This window comes from Ostrinia nubilalis, chromosome 23, assembly GCF_963855985.1.
Source record: "Ostrinia nubilalis chromosome 23, ilOstNubi1.1, whole genome shotgun sequence".
Lineage (NCBI taxonomy): Eukaryota > Metazoa > Arthropoda > Insecta > Lepidoptera > Crambidae > Ostrinia > Ostrinia nubilalis.
The window spans coordinates 11,322,596-11,344,606 of record NC_087110.1 but is presented as its reverse complement, the minus strand read 5'-3'; the positions used below and the strand labels follow the sequence as shown (position 1 = coordinate 11,344,606).

The 22,011-nt window shown below is 37.0% G+C and overlaps 1 protein-coding gene across 1 annotated transcript in view; it reads right to left on the bottom strand.

The window, feature by feature from the left end:
* The window catches only part of LOC135083170 (ADAMTS-like protein 3), a 428,341-nt gene that overhangs the window by 346,427 nt on the left and 59,903 nt on the right, over nt 1-22,011 (bottom strand). Inside the window, exon 2 of the mRNA XM_063977905.1 lies at nt 15,611-15,648. The gene's annotated coding sequence lies outside the window, so the exon portion shown is untranslated. The remainder of the gene's footprint in view (nt 1-15,610; nt 15,649-22,011) is intronic.

The window sequence follows — 22,011 nt, the reverse complement described above, 5'->3', positions numbered from 1 at the left end:
ATAATATACAAGTACCTGGTTCAGATCGGAAAACAATAGTTGATGTTCAGACCAAAAGATCAGGGGAGGCTCCAGCAGTAGACTGAAGTAGACTTTTGATGATGTAGGTATCAGACAAATTAGAAACTACACTACTCCATGATTGGAAAGTAGGAACCAGAGTAATTCAAAGGCGTAAAAAAAGACTCAGTGCCCTAAAAGATTTTGACTGCATTTTCATAAACAGGAACCTAATGTCAAAGGTAATACAGACATAGTCCGGGCTAACAGCTAGTCCAAAACATTTCTATTAAATCCTCCGTCTAACTGTACTGTGACAATATTGCGACCATGTCCGTCCGCTCTGGGGAGCGATTGGCGCGTGCGGTGTTGTGGATACACTTTTGCTCTGCGATATGCGTACATAAACCGTGATGACAAGGATATATTGGTGCACATAGCGAGGGGAACGAAAATAATATGACAGTTTGGGGACTATAACCATTTTATTGAGTTTTATTTATTTATTTATTTTATTTTATTTTATTTTATTTATTAGGACAACCAACAAGACAAACACGCATACATGAAATTACTATAACTAAATTTATTGCATTTTAATGTCCTAAAAGTGTTTTTTTATAATCGCATTGGAAAATTATTGCATTATTCTCACAAAGTAGGTATAATTGCTTTAAGAAAGAGGTTGCCTGAATGATTACGTAATTCTAAAAAGGTGGAGAAGACCTCAAAAGGTAGAAGGAATGCGCCGGATGCAGGCCACTGCCAACAGGTCAAAATGGAAATCATTGAGAAAAGCCTATGTTCAGCTGTGGACATGATTAGGAACTTACTCGTCAAGTATAAATAAAGTTAGAATTGATCAAGCGTGTTTTAACCGCACATTTTGGTTCTAATTTGTCAATCAATGCAAAAGATTAGTCAAATCTTAATTTTGTTTCAGTTTGCCAAACCTTATTTTTGTTCCAATTGATCAAGTCAATGAAAAGTCCTGTGGCTGAAATGATGATGATGATGACGAAAATAGTTCTAGATTGATTATTAGTATGTACCTATAATTTAACAATGTAATGACGTGAACAAGTGACAGAAACAAAACAAAATTCGAACAAAAGAAATTGTCCATCCAAAATTTCTATGCCCCACAATTTACAAATTAGCCAAATTACAATTCAAATTCCTCATTACTGTGCCAAAATACCGGCCCACATAAACCGGAATGTACATAAAAATGTAAATCGTACACCAAAACATAATGAAGAACATTCACGAGCGAATATTTCTTTTCCGGGAAAAAATTAAACATTGTCAGAAGTAAAAATAACATCTCATTACAAGAATTACTGATATCCTCCCCCTCGAGGAAAACATGGTGAAATGCATTTTCCTAGGGAGATATGACAACTGATAAGGCGGGACTTTTTCACAAGGACTGTCTTAATAAATGGGGGAAAGGTCTATTTAGAAGCGGACGCGGTAAACAAGGTTATTTTGGATTTTTTTTGTGATTTTTACTTCGTCGTTTCAGACAGAAACTCCACTGCTGGATAAAGGTCTCACCTTGGTAATCTTGCGCTGCTGGCATTAAAATGCTTCCCGCAACCTTCACCAGATCAACGGTCCACCGAAGCAGGCCGCCTGGCTATCCAAGTTGCTGTTGTTAATGCTCGCCGTGATAAACTTCTATCGATGATTTTAGACAGGTGAGTTTTTTTTTGCAATGGTGAAGAAGAACACATTAAAAATGTTTTCTATTTCAAGCTTGGACACAAAATCTTATAACTTAACCCCGACGCCCTCTACCGAGAAATTGTCAACATAAACACGTTCCTTCGGATTCTGCTAAAGGGATAACGCAATTTGCGCGCGTCGTTATGCCGTTCGGTTCCCGCGCGGGACATGTATCGTTGTATATCTCATTGTTTGCAGCCTTGGAGCTATTGATCTATTTATATGGCGTATATTTGGCAAATATACTTGTATATATATAACATGGCGCAAACTTGGCGGCGCACTTTCATCTAGGGGACATAGGACCTTAAGTAAGTAGTAAGCATATTATTCCGTGGAATACTCCCAAAGTTTGCATACAAATAAGTTAATTGCAATCCAAATAACGTTCCAATTCATCGTTTTGGATCTAAAGATACTTAACTTTCCCCTCGGACAAACTTCTTGATCCTGGCTACACAAGAGCTACAATAGAAACTACCAATATATCAAATCTATAAATTACTCAGTAGAAGATATTTTTGGAGTCTTTGTGACATTTTTTTATGCATGACAAGGCGGGTATTTGGCCGCAATCGCACCTGGTGTTAAGTGAGATGCAGTCTGGTATCTGCCCTGTAAGTGCCTATTCACTCTCGCCTTGAAAGTCCCGGATTATAGTGTTTAGGAAAGACAGCAGCAGGCAGCGTATTCCAGTCCTGTTCGCATTATAACAAAGCAAAATTACTACTCAGTAGAGTTTATTTGGAGTCACCAAAACCCACCATGCGAAGCCTGGGCACAAACTTATGCTATGCATGTACTCGCATGAGTAAATACTTCGGTACTTCCCTACTCCAGAACTAAGACAGAACTACTCCTACTACAGCCTTTGATGGTGGATCGTGTTTATTTTCATACAGGGTGTCTTGAAAATTAAAGACAATACTGATAGCCGTCAAAAATCACACAATGTCTATAAAAATTAAAAGTCCCATCTTCGAAACACGAGATCTAGATTTTTTTATCAATTTTGGTTTAATTTTATATCCTATGAATTACCATTTCTATTTGTGACTTTTTAAAGTTTCGAAATGAGCAACACCTACAGCAATTAATTTTAATATCTCCATAATCCAAAATAGATCTACGACTTTCGTAGGCTTTAAGCTTTAGGCAATCCCTACTGAAAAGTGATTAGTGAGAAGATGCGGTGCAAGAAACTGCATTTACTTAGCCTTAATTTATGGGACACCCTGTATTCAGGACGTTGCTCGGATGGAATTTCAGAAGACCCGATCGTGTCATGATGACCCTGTTAGGGTGTTAACATAAAGTTTTCTGCCGGTAAGTTTGTTGAAGCACTTGAAGATCAAGAGAATACAATTATTTATTTGTGCCAGATAAATTATTACAATATAAACTGCACACTGAATGCAAACTACTGCAGTGATGAAGAAAGATTGACTTCAGTGAACTTACGATACCTCCAATGCAATATTTCTTCTCTAAATCCCAGCATTTTCTTATCGACACTGCAATCCAGGATGCAGACAGATGCAGAGGTGGAAATAAATTCAGGAAAATGTGGAGATATTGATAAAACTGACAAGGTTGACGTGATTTCAAATAAAGGTCAATCTGTCACTTCTGCCAGCCAGTTATTTACTGAAGTTGAAAGAATAAGTTCGGAATTACCTATGACGAATGTGAATGTCATAGACATCTATACTAATATTATAAATGCGAATGTAACCCTGTCTGTCTGTTTGTCTGTCTGCCTGTCTGTCTGTCTGCCTCACTTTCACGCCTAAACCACTAAACCGATTTTGATGAAAACAGGCATAGAGATAGTTTGAGTCCCGGGGAAGGACATAGGATAGTTTTTATCCCGATTTTTGAAACAGGGACGCGCGCAATATTCTATGACAGACAAAATTCGACGCGGGCGAAGCCGCGGGCGGAAAGCTAGTAGAGGAATATAGGAACATAGAATATAAAATAATTTAAACAATTAGATTTTTGTTAAAATGCTCTTTCTTTGATTATTTTGTCTCAGCGCAACCTTTTTTTGTCCAGTAGATATTTTCACCAATTTTATCACAAGTTCGACGCACAAAAAACCCTTGCAAAGGGAATCCGTGCAATTTTTTACCTGCCCAATAATATACAGGTGTAAAACCTGTCGACTAGATGTTAACCCTCTATCGCCGTAACCCTAACACAATTTACGATGGGCCTATTGGACCGTCGAATAAAATCGATTGTAGCACCCGCCCGAAGGGTTAACTATGGTATCATAATTTGATAGCAAATTGAAGGGATCTAATAACAAAGGGATTATTATTAACCAGCTTTCTGTCCAAGGTTTTACCTATTCTGTATTCTGAGGGTATTTGGACATAATTTAATGACAGATCGTAAATGAATCTTCTGCAGGACTGTTTGCTTTTGAAGTCAGCTCTTCTAAAGTAACATATACACTAGTCTGCAAAACTAAGTATCGCTTTTAAAATTGCAATAACTTTACAGAAAACATACTTTCGCGATATACGTTTGATGAAACGTTTTTTTATTTTAAATGTCAAACACTAGGTACTTGTATAGTTTAGAAAACAAATGAATTTCAAAAGTATGATACTTAGTTTTGCAGGCCAGTGTATTTTAATTTTCTGCGATCTGGAGCGTAAACTAGGGCTACCCTGCAATCCTACATATTATGTAGTTCTGAACTTCTGATATAGGTATAAGTAGGTGTTTTTATGCCAAAAAAGTTATTTAACAACATTTTGTTTTACTAGTCTAGAATATACAGTTGGATCTAATCAAAACCAACCAGTGTGCTTACCATGAGTTTACGTTAGATGTGCTCGCTAGCGAGTACGTCAAAAAAATCTATGAAGATTTTATTTCTTGAAAGTAGCCGCTAGGGGCGTTACACAAATATGTCATACATTTAATGTCATTTTTTTACGCAGTCGCTAGCGAGTTAGCACACCTAACGTACCTATACTCATGGTAAGCAAGCACACAGAACTTTAAATGACACGAGGGTAACTTTTAGATCGTATTTATCAGCCAATAAGAATTATTCTCTAGTGATTCTCAGCAACAGTTCTGAAGTGTCTTTAGGCTACTTTTCACTAACGATTATCACAATCTGCCTCCGGTCGACAGCTGAGCCCTCCCAAGGGCATCTCATTACTTTCCATAAAAAAGTAATCAACACAATTCGTTGTAATCTCCATGCGAAAATTTCTAATTTACCTTCAAAGCAAAGAGGCACGTACTTAATCATTCTAAAAACGAAACCAATAAAAAATTTGCAATAAAGCAATCCCCAGTTGTAATACAAGATTAATGAGACATCAGAACGCCATGTTTAAAAAGACAAACTTTTTAGGGTTCCGCTTCGTTTTGATCGAACCGACACCTAAATATAAATAAAGCAACACTGAGAATAAAAGAGATTTTACAATATTATTGTACTAAGTAATACTAGGACGAATAAAAGAGCTTTTTAAAAGCCTACTTGCAAAATAAATGAATTTGAATTTAATGGATAGATTGGCTTGCAATTTATTTCTCACTGACATCATTTCATTTAATAATATTTGAATGAAATAACACACGTGGAAAACCTTGGGGGAGGCCTTTGTCCAGCAGTGGACGTCATTTGGCTGAAACGACGACGACGAAATAACACTAAGAAAATGCTTACATGTTCCCCACACGTTATAAGAATATTTCAATCTATGATGAACTATTGAGTTACAGAATACATAACTGACCCAATTCCCAACAAAACTTGTAATTATTTCCAATAATTAGGAATAAACAAAACCAAAGTTTACTAAACTAAGCAAAACTTGAACTTCACGACTGAATAGCAAATCAACTTCAAGAAACACCTGGTAGCATCAGAATTCCTAAGAAAACTTAGTAAACATAAAACAAAGTTTATCTTTTGGCCTAATAAAACACAGAAATCTTAGCGTAGGCGCACACTAGGCGACACGCGACAGCGACAGGCAACTTAGACGCGACGACCGACAGGCTGACGACAATTTCATATATTTTGTTCAAAGCTTCGCACACTTAGCGTCAGAGTCGCGGAGTCGCGACGACAAGCTAATCTATATCTTCTATAAATATATAAAAGGAGAAACTGACTGACTGACAGACCAACGCACAGCCTAAGCGGCTAAACGTAGGCACTAGAAATTTGTAAGGGACGTAGCTTAGGTACCGTAATAGAGGTGCACTAAGAAAGGAATTCCCGAAATTCCCCCGGGAACGGGAAATAGCGGGAAAATCCTTTTGTATGAAAAATCTAAACCGCTTAAGTTAGCAAAATTCCCACGGGAACGAGAGTTAGCGGGAAAAAACATTTGTATGAAAAAATCTAAACCGCGTAAGATAGATGAAGGGGGTAAAACTGGATCCACGCGTACGAAGTCGCGGGCGGCCGCTAGTAAATTTATAAAAGCGAAAAGACACCGACTGATTGACTGACTGACTCACTCACTCATCACGAAATCTCAAAAACTATAAGTGCTAGGAGTCTCAAATGTTTGCATGGTGGTTCCTTTTAGAACGTAGGTGCTCACTAAGACTGTTTTTGCAAAATTCAACCCCTAAAGGGGTAAAACGGGATCCACGCGTACGAAGTCGCGAGCGGTCGCTACTCGCTAGTATAATATGAAATTGACTAGATTATGCGTCTAGTCGCCGAGCTGTCGCTGTCGCGTGTCGCCTAGTGTGCGCCTATACTTGAATTAATTACGTATCTTTTGCTAATTAAGCTAAGAATCTCTCAATGAGAAGCTAGGTCTCACAGGACAAAAAGTTTCTAAGTATGCCTTTCAGAATAATTGAAAGGGGCTTGATCTTTGGAGTTTCTCTGAAATTACGTTAAAATGCCTATTAAAATTTGTTTAATTAAACCTTTTCAGGATTCTGGAAATTTTAGTATATCAGTAACAAGAGGCTTCTTTCTCTTTATAGGTTTCCTTCCTCCAAATATGAAGGAATAAACTTTTGTACCTTCTGAAAATTATCGGGAAATTCTTAACGCGTAATATTATTAAACAAACGTTATTTACACCTACTATAATTATTGATATTGAATGTACCTACTCAGAATAAATTAATTTTGGATTTTCATTTATCATAAAAAATCTTAGAAAACCTTTTTCACCGTCTAATTTTTGTCACCCGCTCAAGAACAAAAACTTTCTAATAGTCAAAGATTAACTAATATAGTAGTTTTACTAGATCCTATTATTTTATTATACGGAACCCCTAAAAAGTTGTTTTCATTTGTTTCGTCGTTCGCGAGAGTGCCACAATCGCGCGAACTTTCGACATCGAATTTTTTCGTCTCCAAAACGCAATCCATTATCTCAGCAGACTCTTTATTATACGAAACTTATTTGTCCGAGTAAAGTCACGAAAAACTGGGTTTATTTCGCATTCCTTGTAAAGAAAATGTAAAAGAGATTTGGATTTAAATTACACGTTTAATCTTATATTTTTGTGGATCTTGTTCAAGTCCTGAAATAACTTAGTTGAATTATTAACTAGACTTCAGATGGCTGGTACTTGGCGTGGTATTTTCTTAAGAAATTTTTATCATACATTTCAATTCATACCCTTAAGATCCAGTATATAAGATAATATAATATAAGATAATATAGGCTACTTTTATTGTAAAAGTAGCCTATATTATCTTAGTACATCTAATTTATTTAGTGCTTTATCTGTAGGTTACATCTATCTCTATACCAAACTTATCCAATTGCTCGATCCAAAAAAGAACAAATTAATTTGGTTTAGAAAACGTATCATACAAACAGAATGACGAATTACTTTTACATTCATAACACTAACTAGCATGGACATTGGACATTAATTATGCTTCACAGGATTATGAGTGGATAATTCGAGCACACGAGTATTATAATGATAATAATATTATCCACATAACGACTAGTGGTTTGAAGATGCAAAGCTTATGAATCTCTAGAGCACACTCTCCATAGAGTCTATAAAACCCGAATACCGGTATAATATTACGAGTAAATGTGTATTCAACTTTGTGAGGATGGATAGATGGATGTTTGTTATTCTTTCATGCAAAAGCTATTAAACTTTGATGGAATTTTAACTAGAGATAGTTTATTATGATCCAGGGAAAGACTTTGGACAGTTTTTATGCAGATTTTTAAAGGAATACATGTGCGATAATGTATCTATTTCAAAAGCCTATTTGCAGAAAATAAATTACTTTTTCTGACTTGTGTAACTAACAGAAATTAATGTGGGGAACCATGGTCAAAAGTTAGATCATTGAACAACTTGAAACAACGATTCGTTCGTTTCAGCCAAATTACGTCCACTGCTGGACAAAGGCCTCCTCCAAGGATTTCCATAATGGTCCTGCGCTGCCCGCATCCAGGCTTTTCCCGCAACCTTTACTAAATCGTCGGTCCACATGTCTTCCGGCCCGTGATCGCCATTCGAGAACTTTTCTGCCCCAGCGGCCATCAGTGCCATGAGTTTACGTTAGGTGTGCTCGTTAGCAACTGCGTCAAAAAAATCTATGAAGATTTTAGTTCTTGAAAGTAGCCGCTGTACAATTTGTAATTTATTTAATGTCATTTTTTTACGTAGTCGCTAGCGAGCACATCTAACGTAAATTAATTGCAAGCACGCAGCCGCGTGCTCTACGAACTATGTGTCCCGCCACTTGACTTTCTCATTTCTGATTCGATCACGCAGGGAAATTATCACATTCCAAAAGAACAAACGCTTATATCTCAATACAGTCAGGGCAATTACAGGAGAGCTCCTCAAAATAATGGCCGACGTCAAACTACAGCGAAGTTTCCCGATAAAACACCCTTGTTTGTTGGCGTAACTGAGAGAAAAAATAACAAGCGGACCGCCGCTTAGCTGTCATGTTTTCAGTGTGGTTAGGGTGGCCATAGTTTGGGTTGTGTAAGCAGACAAACAAATCAAATAAAAGATAAGATTCTCATGATGAGATTTTCGTCGTAAATCTTTGATATAAAATCCAAGCCTTTTGATTGATTCTTTAAAATTAATTAATTTCATTGTCTCGATAAGATCCATTTAATCAAACCTTGCCGACTTTGCTTAATTAATCAAAACCGATTAAAGTAAAATACACTACTGCAAAGTCGTTCTTCTACTTCTACTACATTTACGATTGTCTGTTCTTATCATCAATTTTAAACTGAATGGAATTGACTCTTTTCTTCGCAGTCCTGCTATTTTTTGCCAGTGCATGCAGTGACAGTTTAAATTTGCCAGTCCAATACAATATGTTGGGTTTTATTGCAGGTCAAGATTGTATCTAGATCGTAGCTACACAGACATAATAATTTTGAGTTTTATTGGCAGCCAATCTGTGGATTCTGGAAGTTAGGTAGAGACGTGAAAAGTAAGAAGAGAACATAACTGCATTCATATAATAGAGATGAAATCTAATCCGGGACTATCACTATATTCTGGACATTTTCAAGGCGAGAGTGAATAGGCACTTACAGGGCAGGTATGTACCATCCTAGGTGCGATTGCAGTCAAATACCTGCTTCATCTATACATATAATAAATCTGTAGAGAGATCAATTCTGTACATGAAATATATTTTCATAATAACTATCAGGGGGTGATTAGTGATCGATACTGATGCCAAAAATGCAATCAGTAAAATTTTTGCCTGTCTGTCTGTCTGTCTGTACCTATGTTCATTATAGAAACAAAGACTACTCGACGGATTTTTTTATACTCCTGGGCAGGTTATAGTATACTTAGGAATTCCCACGGGAACGGGAATTAGCGGGAAAATCCTTTTGTATGAAAAATCTAAACCGCTTAAGTTAGACTCTTGAAATTTGGCATGCAGGTACCTTAGTAAACTTAAAGCTTAGTTACAACAGGATATTGCAAAATTCCCACGGGAACGGGAATTAGCGGGAAAAAACATTTGTATGAAAAAATCTAAACCGCGCGTAAGATAGATGAAGGGGGTAAAACGGGATCCACGCGTACGAAGTCGCGGGCGGCCGCTAGTTGTGCATAAAAAAACTTATCCGCCCAAATAAAATAAAAATAATACCGATATGGCCATGGCCACCCTACTGTTGCGTAACGAAAGGTCCGAGTTTCCAGCTCGTTTTTGCTGTTCCGGCCATTATTTAAGGGTACGTAAGCACAATTGCTAATAATTCGCTACAAGGAAGTATTAGCAAAAATGTGTAATAAGTGTATTACCCAAATAAACAGACGATTTACAGCCTTACGATAAATCTTTTTGAGGTAAAAGGAGTAGAAAATAAAATAATACAATCATCATCATCAGATCATTCAGTCTGCAGGAGCACGATCCTCTAAATTGAGGGTTTGGTCCACACCAGTGGTTCTTAATCTTTAAGTCACGAGGGACCATTTTACCGAATTTACTGTCTTGTCAGGGACCACTTATATATTTTTTAAATCCTATGAAAGGGCAGGTCGATTTCTCGCCCACTGTACGCCGTTTGCGTTGTGTTGACTCGACTCATCACGTCACTTCACTTGTTAATTACGATGTCTTCGTAGACCACTTGGAATGCCTCCAGGGACCACCAGTGGTCCGCGGACCACCGGTTACGAACCACTGGTCTACACTCACCACGCTGGCCAGACTGATTGGAGAAGCCTGATATTCGCATATTTGTCTCATATGCCCATTTTCACCATCAATCCCTAATTTTTAGGTGACCTCTCAATTTGACTCATATCTATCAGACTTTATCAGAAATAGTGAAAACATATTCTAAAATCAGAAATTCTAGAAGCTCATACTTTATACACAAACTATGAACAGCCTATCCAAACAAATTGGTCTGAAACTAATCAAACGTTATTTTAACAACAGAATCTGGATTTAGATAGTACCATTATTATTTTCAGCTTAAAATCCAACAAAATCTATACTACAAAGAGTTTCTTTGTTTGTTTGAACGCGGTTATCGCAGGATCTACCGATCCGATTTGAAAAATTATTTTTGTGTTAGATAGCCCATTTATCGAGGAAGGCTTTAAGTTATATAACACCACCCTACAGCCAATAGGGGCAGAGCAGTAAAGAAAAATGTTGCGAAAGGGAAATATTATTCAAACTATTTTCACGCGTACGAAGTCGCGGACAAAGCTATTTATTTATACACCAGAATAACATATAGGCTGTAATTTATAATGATCCGTGACAAATTAAATGTCGGACGAAGCCGTGGACAAAAGCTAGTTACAATGTTTTAAAGTGAGTCGTTTGTTTTCAAAGCGTTTAATACCTTAAGTGTGGGTAATAAACAAAAACAAAATCATCAATTACGAAGCACTTCGAGTAATTTAAAGCCCTCTTCTTCGCCCTCCTGCCCTAGTATGACTCATTGAAATTCCCTGGTTTGTTTGGGTTTTACTTACTTATATATTGTGACCGTAAATTAAATAATAAATATCATATTACTTAGTGGTTCGTTTATATTTTACTAGCTTTTCGGCTGCGGCTTCGCCCGCGTGTTTGTCTGTTAAAAACGAGGATAAAAACTATCATATGTCCTTTCCCGGGACTCAAACTATTACTATGCCAAATTTCATCAAAATCGGTTCAGTGGTTTAGGCGTGAAAGCGACACAGACAAACAGACAAAGTTACTTTCGGATTTATAATATCAGTAGGGATTTTAAGTTATCTTTGGACAATTTCACACAGCGCCATCCATTCCCAAAGCAACTAATATGCTTGTATTTCTATAAATGAATTTTATAGAAAAACAGTTACAAATTACATAAATAGTTTATCAATTACCTTTTTGTTATTGGTCAGCAAATCTAACTACCAACGTGGCTAGGCGGTCTTAAGGCTAAAAAGCGATCCCTTCTAAACAACCTGAGGAGTTAAGATCTGTGTGAAATAAAACTTAAAGACTATTAACCGTGCCAGAGTTCTTTTTATCATGGTCGATATTTTATTTTTATTTCACTACGTTTTATCACACAAAAAACACCAGTTTTTAACACTAAAGTATTCTGAAATAACAAACGTAATTTCTAAAACAGAGTATAGCTAGAAACATTTTCTTTTTACTATCAAAAACAATAAATGTTACAGACAGACACCCACTCACTTTGTTTTGTAGATAATGTAATCGATCCTGCCGCCCTCTGTAGGTCAGGTCCAATATCTGTTCAATTTGATACCAATTAACAATTTGACGGCTGTTCCAAAAGTACTTTAATTTAATTTTGTCAACATTCATTTAATGTTTTCCCTTGCGTTTACTTTGATGCAGGTTCAATAGAGATAATCTATTTTAATAAACATTATTTTAATTAATTGAATAGAAGATACCTCAATGATTATTGTCCATAGCTTACTTTAAGTCTGTTTATTTGTCTGTAACATCTTTTCTTTTCTTGATCCTGCGCTGCCAGCATACAGGCATTTACCAGATCGTCTGTCCACCTAGTAGGATGCCTGCCCAAACCACGTCTTCCAGCCCGGTCTTCCAGTCTTACCACTAAAGTCCGGTCGCCGAGCAGATAGAATTTCGTCCAATGACCCATACAATTACACGCGAGCGATAAGGATGGGTAGCTTTCGGTCATTGGGCGGAATTCTCTCTGCTCGGCGACCGGACTTTATCATACATGTTATTGAAGAATTAAAATTCTAAGGAGAATAATATTGTTACAAATTGTAAGGAAAACGAAGCACCCTGTATTACAAACATTGTACCTCCGATAGCTAATAAATTCAAGGGAAGATCTCTCCGGAATACTTAATCGTGGCAATACTATAAACTCGACTGAAACGACTACGTCAGCGCAAGGTGGAGTAGGTTAACCTTTAGTTGTACGATGAATTAGCAGATTTGAAACTAAAAAAGATGTCACAGTATGGCTGGTTTTAGAGTCACGCTGACGTACGCTGACCGTCAGCGCTGACAGCCGAAATGTATGAAGCGTAGGCGCCGAGCGATCAGCGTCACTCAGGAACGTTCCCTTCAATGACATAGGTACATATTGATCTGTCAGCGCCGACAATCAGCGAGCGGTCAGCGCGATTCTAAAACCAGCCTATTTAGCTTGACGACAGCACCCATTTTTGTTGTAAATGTCCTTCTATCACAACTGCATGAGAGCCCACAGTATTTACCTTGACGCGCCGTCGTCTGTACAATATCAAAAAAAATACCACCAGATTATTACAATCTTTTCGTACTACCCGTGTTTTACGTTTAAATTTTTTCATATTTGATCGTCAATATCTTCTTGATTTTTTTTCTTTTCATTACTGATTGACCAAAATATTTTGTTTCTTTTATTCAAAGTATTTACGGATTATTTACTACCCTCCTGTGCGACTTCATAAGCGCAATCATTGGTGCTTACTAAAAACGTTAAATTATCAGGAATCTGAATATGACAGCTAACTCAACGAGCATTCTATTTAGTGCCAATCTTATGTAAAGTTATATGTAAATTAAGCCATGTAATTAGAATTAGAGAACCTACTGTTTAAAGTTTACTTATGTACAGACATTCAGCGTTTCGTTAATAACTCAGAGCTTGATTAATTTCGAAGGGATACCTACTTCTGTATGAATTAGAAGCACATAGTTGTTGCTGTATATAAATACGCGTGTATTACAGTTTATTATTATAGTTAAGCAGTTTATACGCCAGTAGGAAAACAGTTCCCACCATATTTTGAACTTTATTTCCTTGTCTTAAGGTCCACAACCAATGAAAAATTATCACTTGTTATGCCCGTTAAAAGCTTAAACAACACTAACAATACAACACACACATGCTATAAAATCTAGAGTCGCAAGCTATGAAGTAATACACTACTGCGAGCTAATATACAGATAGCGCCATCTATTGGCGGCGCCAATTTTATTTCTCGCAATTCAACAAATATCAGACGATATCATAAAGGTAGCAGGAAGGCGCTGGACGCAGGCCGCTACCAACCGGGCAACATGGAAAGCGTTGGGGGAGGCCTATGTTCAGCAGTGGACGTCCTATGGCTGAGATGATGATGATAATTCAAATATCTATAATTTAATATAAAACTATCAAGAAACAAAGCTATGTAGGTAATTCGTAAATATCACGTTATGTCTATAGTTTAAATAAAACCTTGGATTTTTTAAACTTTTGAAAATACAATCGATGCCATAAATTCTTCATAAAAGTAAATAAGACGAAGAACTCCAGTTCCACTCTTTCATTTCAAGTTAATAACTCATTCGCTTGAACTGCTCGCTACGACGGTGTAATGGTGTGCACTTTGAGTCTTTAGCTTGTTAAAGAATGCGACAGAGTTAGTTTGTTATAGCTCACCTGAAGCTCAGAGAGCTTCGAACTAATATTGGCTAAAAGAGTGATAGACAATAGCAGAAAATGTTAAACAAACTCCAATGAAGTAAGTAGGCACTATTAAAGCCTAAACGCATTAATGTATTTTTACCCGACTACGGCAAAGCAAAAGGAGGGTTATGATTTTGACAGGCGTAGTCACACGTTACATATACCTACCTACCGTAGCACTTTGACAACGTGTGACTGCGGTTTTCCAAACATGAAAATTACTATGCAACTACATTAGCAACTTTATTCAGTTCAGTATTCTCAAAATGTATTTGTATAAATCTTGTTTTATACTTTCAGCGTCGTTTTTTGTCGTAGTTGGGTTTTAGTTTTTTTTTGTATTAATATCATCATCAACTTCAAGTCATTTAGTCTCCACTGCAGAAGCATGGCCCCCTGTAATTTAATAAATTGAAATGGAGGATTTGGCCCACACTCCCCACGCTGTCCAAACGGCTTGGAGAGGCCTGAAGATCGATATTAGCCTATGTTCAGCAGAGGACGTCCTATGGCTGAGATGATGATGATGATGATGACATCCACGGAAAAAGGTAATATCTCTTTGTAATCGTTTATCTAGGCTTTATCAGTAACAATAAATAACATAGAAATTCGTCTCAAAATGAAATCTATAATTTTTTTACGTCAAAAAGGTACATTTACGTGATAATCCCAAATCAACCAAGTCACTATTATCCCTCTATCTTCAACTAAGTATCCATCGGAATCCATTTAAACGAGGCCCCCAAATTATCCCTCAGATAAAAAGGCACCGCCACTCAATCTTTCCAACTTTACAACTCATTCCGCGGAATTGCCCAATCTCGCTGCAAAAGTCGACAATGGCGCCTTGTAAAGGACGAAGCACACTTATCAACCCGGAAACGGATCGCAACGGTATCAACTCGAGGCGGTCAGTATTCTTTGTATGAAACTCCGTACTGGTACTGCAACGCGCACTTATCCGCACCGTAACATAAACGCCTCGCCTCACAGATGACAGCGCGGCGAAAAGCTAAACGGTTTTAGTCCCACGATTCTGAAACGTCAAGTGGCAAAAATCATAAACTAACAACCCAGTACAAGCCTAGACGCAGACCACCGACTTTTAGTTGGCCGATAGTTAGTCCCGATTCTAATTTGTATGAAGAATTGGCCGATACCAAATCGGTGTAATGTGCGCACTTTCATACATCTCCATACTGATTAACAGGCCGATCCAACAATCGGTCAACTAAAAATCTGTGGTCTGGCCTAGGCTAAGCGCCCTCTTGTAAATTACATAATTTTATCGTTGTCCGACGTGGCAAAAATCAGAACTAATAATACAGTACTCTTGACACTGTCATAGCTGAGTCGTTTCATTGTTGGACTTTTATACGCAATACGGTACCGGGTTGATAAGTGTGCTATGCCCTAAAGTCGACAATGGCGCCCAACTTGTAACTTACCTCCGGATTAATGTACGCTGGGGCACCGAAGCGTTAACCTGAAAACAATAAAGCAAGTTTTAGGATTGTGCCTTTTTTGTAATAATATAACGTCAAAATTAAAGTATTCAGTGATTCTTTTTTTTTGGGTTTTTTTTAACGTTTCTGCTTTTTGAAACGGTATAAGCTCTATGTGAATGCCTAAGATGAAGTTGTATTGTAAAGCTTTAGTTGATCAAAATCGTTCGGAATGTATTTGGAAACATCATAATTAATATTGTAGCCAAAAAATAGAATATAACTTTAATACCTAAAATGCTCTTTAGTTTATTAAATAACAATGTGAAATTTTCACCTGAAAAATTCATAAAATTTACATTCAAAATGTTATGCTCCCGTTCATGGCATATTGTTTTTGACCAATTTTATGGAAAAATATAATACAATTTTATGCGATGAATCTTCACCAGTTATTTATCTCAAAATCACCTTCCCAAATTATTCTATTCAGCCTGAAAAACCTTAAATCAAGCCAAATACTCTTATATTGACCTTCGTAACATACCAAGGCGTTCTCTAATAAAACCGTTGATTCTCAAAGCCGTAATAAAATCTTCCGAGATTGCTTCCCGTATCCAAAGGCGCTACACTTATCGCTACTAAAGTAATATGAAAATTTTCTGAAGAAAGCCTTTTATATGAGGCAAGTTGGAGCGAGGTCTTGGTGTGGGCTCAGTAGCTGCAGGGGGCTATTTTGTAAGTATACATTGATTTTACATAGTAGCATTATATGGATTTAATTTTAATTTAGTTGAAATAAATTAGAAACCTGCCCGCTAGAAAATTGACCCCGTAAATGTAATAGACATCAAAAATATTTCTTTTGGATCACTCTTTGTTTTGATGAAAACCACATTAAAATCCGTTGCCTTAAATTTAATAAGAGTTAACCTACTCGTAAGTTAAATTTTGTATTATTCTCATATTTTTTACGTGTTTAAGAACATGTATCTACTATGATGATATTATATGATTTCCATGTAGGCTTTCAATTTACAAATCGCGTTTTTTATAACCAAAACCTACCGTGTCTAAACTTTATTGAAACACCGAGGTTAGCAAGATTTCTTCAGGTGCCCACTCAAACAAAAAGTCACTTATTTATATTTCGCTAAGTGAAATATTTCTGTTTTACTTTCGTATAAATCAATTTTGCGGCTATTGACTTCAAGTCGTTCTTTTGCCTATTATTACATTAAAGTTTGTAATTACAATGAAATCTCCAGTCGTGATTGCTAATCAGTAATATTGATTCAGTATCTGCAATGATGTTGGAATCAATATAAATGTTTTTGAAAGAAGAAACGCGCGCAATAAAGTCTTCTAGAGGGCAAAATTCACGTGGAGCAAAAACTAGCTCAAAAATATTTATCTATCGTTGAAATTATGCACCTCTCTGTTATTAATAAACTCCAGTAACAAAATCCTCCCAGACTTTTCAAGGCGAGAGTGAATAGGCACTTACAAGGCAGGTATGTAGGTACCGTCCTAGTCAGCATCTCACTTAACATCAGATGCGATTGCGGTCAACCTGCCTTGTTCTACACAAAAAAAAAAATAACTCGCTGTGACTGAGGCCCCACCCTATTCCGCAAACTTGGCAAGTTAGTACACATTGCTTTGTCCCCATGCTCGGCGGTTGTGCGCAAATTGGTTCGATTGTTTAATACTTCTGAAAGGAACGTGTTTCAGCCACGTATGTCATTGACACAAAACTGCTTTTGATAGCTGCTACCTTGTTAATTTGTATCGTCGTAGTAATATTTAATTACTACGACGATACAAATTAACTAGGTTTAAAATTATAAGCCTTGTAGACTAAGAGCTAGTGAACGCCAGATCTACGTCATTTTAAAACCACCAGCTATAAAAGTTGAAAGTTTGTCAGCATATACCTACTCCCAATATAGGATAGAATGTTGGTGAATCATGAAGTTTGGGTCATCGTGGCTTTGGCAGCTATCCTAAAAAAACTGTCTGGCAAAGAGTTGGATTTTATGGAAATCCTTGGGGGAGGCCTTTGTCCAGCAGTCGACGTCTTTCGGCTGAAATTAACGAACGTGGTCATAATCTACTCAGCCGGAACCACACGGTTAAATAACGGAAAATAACTGAATTAACACTAAAAAAATGTTTCTTACATAAAAAAGTTACTTGTGAACTGAGTGCTAACCTATAACCAAACCAGGTTTAGCTCACTACAAAATAGTTAGTTTAATTTACACAAGATTTTGTTCCTTATAACCATAGTACCTAGTTGGTAGTAACCTCCAGTTCACAAGTCACTATTTTTGTGTAAGCAGTTCGTTCGTTCGTTTCAGCCAAATGACGTCCACTGCTGGACAAAGGCCTCCCCAAAGGTTTTCCACAATGAACGGTCCTGCGCTGCCCGCATCCAGGCTCTTCCCGCGACCTTTACCAGATCGTCGGTCCACCTAGTAGGAGGACTGCCCACGCTACGTCTTCCAGCCCGTGGTCGCCACTCGAGAACTTTCCTGCCCCAACGGCCAACGTCTCTACGAGCTATGTGCCCCGCCCACTGCCACTTGATTTTAGCAATTCTGCGAGCTATTTCGGTTACTTTGGTTTGTGTAAGCAGTAACCAAACCATTTTTTTTTCAGTGTATCCGCTGCAACTGAGGCCCCACCCGCCCTCGGAAACTTGTTGTAGCTTACAACGCATTGCTTTGTCTCTTGCGCGGCGGTTTGTCCGCGAATTGGAACCCCAACTTTCGCCAACTCTGATTTTGTTTCTAAGCTTTGGCTGTAAACAAAGATTGGAAATATTAATTAATTAGAGAAAACAAGCGGTTACAGACGGAGTTGGAGTAAACTGTTTTGGTTATGGTTTACGTCTAAATGGGTTTTTGTTTATTAATATAACTCGTTACTTAAGAAGCTAGTATTAAGCTAGTACCAGCGATCTGGTAAGAAACTGTTTTGTGAATTTAAGATACTAGCGATTTAGTAAGTAGCTGTTATGTAGATTTAAGTTACTCACTAAGGCGAGTGAGCTTTACTTGTACGTGTAGGTACATGGACATATCGATAATGTAATGTCTATCAAAACTTTTGAAAAAGAACAGTAGCGAGCCACCAAACATGTAAAGTTCACTCGCCTTCGTGAATTGCAAGTTGCAACAACTATACGTGTATTAACTACCTACTATTAATGAACATGATAAATCTGAAATTCAACTAATAAAATTGTAAAAAGCAAAAATGACATTTTCCTATAGAAATAAATAACCGACTCGGTCGGGAATCGATCCCACAACCTTTGTGTAGTCTATAGAACAGAGAGAAGAATAAAGAGGACACATTTTTGATCGCACCTATGAGTGATTCTTTAAAAATGTCAGTACGGGCTGATGGTCCATGATTAAATAAGGATATTTTGTGGTTGTATTATTATTGCTTTTAAGGATTTTTTGTGGTTGTATTTATTATTATTTGGTTGTAGTATTGCTGCTGAGATAAAAATAAAACTACACCAAAACCGAGACAACAGAGAGATAAATGTAAACTTCACAAGTAGATAATGACTTCTTATTTCATACCAAATTAGTTATAAATAACAATAGTTGAAATAAGAAACATATCTGTACTATCTACTATTGAGCTTAATATATCCATTACAATCCTTATTCACAATACAATTCCAACACCCTTCAGTTATACTCACAAATAATAAATAGTAAATAGGCATACATTTTCCGTGTAAAAGGGACTCTTCCGTGAATAGGCGCTTACAAATTCAAAACTAAAGCGCCTATTTCAAAAGGTGTCGCTCCGTACGCGGACTGTGTGATATCGTGTATTCACATCTTCTATGTACTCAAATATACATTTTTATTGCAAAATATTATACATAAGCAATACATAGACCGACGACATCATAAAAGTAGCAGGAAAGCGCTGGACGCAGGCCGCTACCAACCATTGTAACATGGTAACATGGAAAGCATTGGGGGAGGCCTATGTTCAGCAGTGGACGTCCTATGGCTGAGATGATGATGATGATGAATACATAAGCTGCCATAATAATATGTGCTGTCGTCTCTACATCTTTAGTACAACAAAACATACTTTAAACAATAACAATGGTGCAATATCTTTAAGGACTGATTTTTTTAACCGTCGGATATCTTTTATAGGAAAGTCAATTATTGAAAAATCTGCCCTTAGTACGATAAATAGGTATATCCGTGGATATTTTACATAGCGCTTGATATCTAGTCCCAAACTAAGCATGGCTTATACGTACTATGTACCTGCCAAAGGATATAAACTACTTTTTTTTTTTTTTTTTTTTTTTTTTTTTTCAAATCAAATCAAATCAAATTAGTTTATTGCAATTGTAGGTACATATCATACATTGATGGATCTTAAATTTAAACGTAAAATTGTTCAGCTACAATTTGCCAAGCAGATGGCGTGCAATATACATATAAATGGTTACTTAATACTAATTAACTAATTTACTTAAAACCTGTTCATTTTATAATTTTACATGCAAACATTACTTATCATTCTTTAGTTGCTACTAAATACTTTTTCTTTTGTTGCAAGGATTTTCTTATTAAGGGTGGATTCGACCAAACAAGAGTAATATTAATCTCAGAATAAATCGTCAGTTTTGACAATTTCCCATACTGAAACTGTCAATGTGCCAGTTATACCAGGAGTAATTCTCTGATAAAAATTTGGTCAAATAGGGCCTAAGGAAAATACAATACTTACTCATATTTTAGATGTTTAAGCGCTTGAAAAAACTACAGCATTTCCAAAACTTTTACGCGTAGATTAGCAAGATATCTCAAAACCCATTGTCCCGTTCTAACAGCAATGTAACAAGCATTATGGCAACAAATTAATTAAATTCAAACTGTCTGCCACGCATAATGTTTTGTCAACATACCCCCCTAAAACGTACCCCACTCCAGAGCATATTTACCCACTGTCCGCGGTAGACAGGGGCAAAGCGGCCGAGTGTAAACGCAAACACATCCGAGTTGACAACTTGTTCGGCCCTCCCCTTCGCTTGACCTTCTAATCTTAAAACATCATAATGTGTGGTGTTATTAGAGTGTTTACAACTACATGATCACTTGTCTGGAGTTCCTGATTAGGCTATGATGTTTTCCACGTTTAGAATTTAACGCCCGTATTGATAAACATTACTATGAGGTCTCACATTGCACGTGGACGCACAGGGTAACACACAAACCATGAATCACAGAGCTCTATTCAACGCTGTGCGTTCGATTTACTGCTTCACTTAAGACTTAAGCAAACGTCGTTTGTGAATACGGGCGTAAGTCACCAGTTATCAGCAAATTTTCTGATTTATACAGCGTTGTAAAGATCTTGTGCGTGGAAGTCCTACTCTGAGCTTTCCGGTACGTAGCCTCCACTTCAGAACCTTGCTGCTTCATTGGCCGTCAGTTCTGCGTATATGTGCCCTTCCCTCATAAAGGTAGCAGGAAGGCGCTGGATGCAGGCCGCTACCAAGTACCAACCGGCCATTATGGAAATCATTGGGGAATGCTATGTTCAGCAGTGGACATCCTATTCTTATAGGAAGAATAAGTTTGGCACATTGACAGTTTCAGTACAGGAAATGTGTCAATATGATACATAAGTTTATTCTTCAGTTATAGGCCAGTAGAATTAAATACAAAAATTCATGATATCAGAAATAATTCCTACAAAAGATTTTATTGCTTTAATGGCTTCGTTATCGGACGATTGAAATCAGCCCCAGATAAAATAATTTCTGTTCAAACCCAAGAAAGGGGCATTGGACATCCTTACATCATTTTTGTTAAATCCCAAGAAGTTAAAACTAAAGTCCTTTCTAGAATGTACCGATCCTCTAGAATCCGCAGTCGACTAGCACCGTTAAATCAAAACTAACTTTTTAATTCCTCGCTTTACACTTTAGGAAGGCTGAATGGTTTTAATTTCCTTAGGTGAAGTTGGACTAAAAGTTTCTAAGCGCGAAGCAAAAGGAAGCGAAATGAAGAATAGCTTAATAGTTTAGTGAGAGCTTTGACGTGGTTTTGAATTGATACGAGTATAATGTTTTTAATAAAGAATAAGTTGATAAGTTGGATAATAATGTTAATGGATTCCGAAGTATTTCCAACACTCAAGTGTTTCTCGGGACGTTTTATGTCTAGACATCCGTTTAAATTGCTTTGTCTTTTCCATTGTATAACTGTGTTAGGGACATCCCGTTTTTTGCAGGTACTGTTTTTTGCAGGATCCCGTTTAGTAGTTAAAGTGTTTACTATTAACATTCACAAAACAGCTTCTCTCAAACAGATAAAAAGAAAGGTATGGTTAGCTCACAAAAG